This window comes from Xenopus laevis, chromosome 5S (assembly GCF_017654675.1).
Source record: "Xenopus laevis strain J_2021 chromosome 5S, Xenopus_laevis_v10.1, whole genome shotgun sequence".
Classification (NCBI taxonomy): domain Eukaryota; kingdom Metazoa; phylum Chordata; class Amphibia; order Anura; family Pipidae; genus Xenopus; species Xenopus laevis.
Window position 1 is genome coordinate 95,512,375 of NC_054380.1, and position 1,361 is coordinate 95,513,735.

Sequence of the window (1,361 nt, forward strand, 5' to 3'; positions counted from 1 at the left end):
TAAAGTTACCTGTGATACCGTTACAATTAGAATACGCCTATGTGAAGCCAAGCTATCGGCAAGAAGCCCCTGCAAAGTCCCATTGATGATAAAAAGACGTGCTGAAGAGCTTACAATTTGCCTAAGACACATTGAATTGCCTAAAGAGAAATGGCGCAACATTTTGTGGACTGATAAACGCAAGATTGTTCTTTTTGGGTCTAGGGGCCACAAACAGTTTGTCAGACGACCCCCAAACACTGAATTCAAGTCACAGTACAGTGTGAAGACAGTGAAACATGGTGGCACAAGCATCATGATATGGGGATGTTTCTCGTACTATGGTGTTGGGCCTATTTATTACATACCAGGGTTCATGGATCAGTTTCAATACATCAAAATACTTGAAGAGGTCCTGTTGTCGTTTGTGGAAGAGGAAATGTCCTTGAAATGGGAGCTACAACAAGACAATGACCCCCAAACACACCAGTAAATGAGCAACATCTTGGTTCCAGACCAACAACATTGACTTTATGGAGTAGCCAGCCCAATCCCGGATCTTAATCCAATAGAAAACATATGGGGTGACATCAAAAATGCTGTTTCTGAGGCAAAACCAAGAAATGCAGAAGAATTGTGGAATGTAACAGGTGCCAGAAGTTGGTGGACTCCATGTAACACAGATGTGCAGCAGTTCTCAGAAACACTGATTATACAACTAAATATTATTTCAGTGATTCAAAGGAAAGCAACATCTTGAATTTTTCAGTTTATACAGTGAATGTTTGAGTTTGTAAAGAAGAATGAAGACACTGCTATTTTAGGAACAGCCTAATATTATACCAATGGTGGATTATGCTTAATAATGTTATGAGAACTGTACATTTAAAGGCAACATGTGATCCCACCTGCACCCAGAAGCAAAAAGACTAATAGTATTTAAAATGAATTATTATTGAGTATGTATGGGGTATAAATACACAATTGGTTCCTAAGTGTATGGAGCAGCCCTGCAGATCCACCAACAATTTCTCTATCTATTGCTGAATAAGTGTAAATAAATGTAATGGTGTCCAGAGCAGTGTTCTGGGTCTTCCTAAATGATCAGCAGCCATACACCAACTCATGCCACAACTGTAGATATGGGAAATTCTAGGGGGGAGGGGGTGGTAATTGGCAAACTGCAGGTAAAGTGGAGCTCATAGGAGGCAGTTAGTTTTTACGGGCTACTTTAGTTGGAATAATAAAAGTACCATGTCATTAACTGTAATAGGATTCTAGGTTAAGGCAAAAGTTGCCCATCCTTGAGCATTAGCCTCTTTGTTGTTTGTATAAACACTTTGCTTTATCCCTATCCCTTTCAGATGTAAACCCAAAATAAG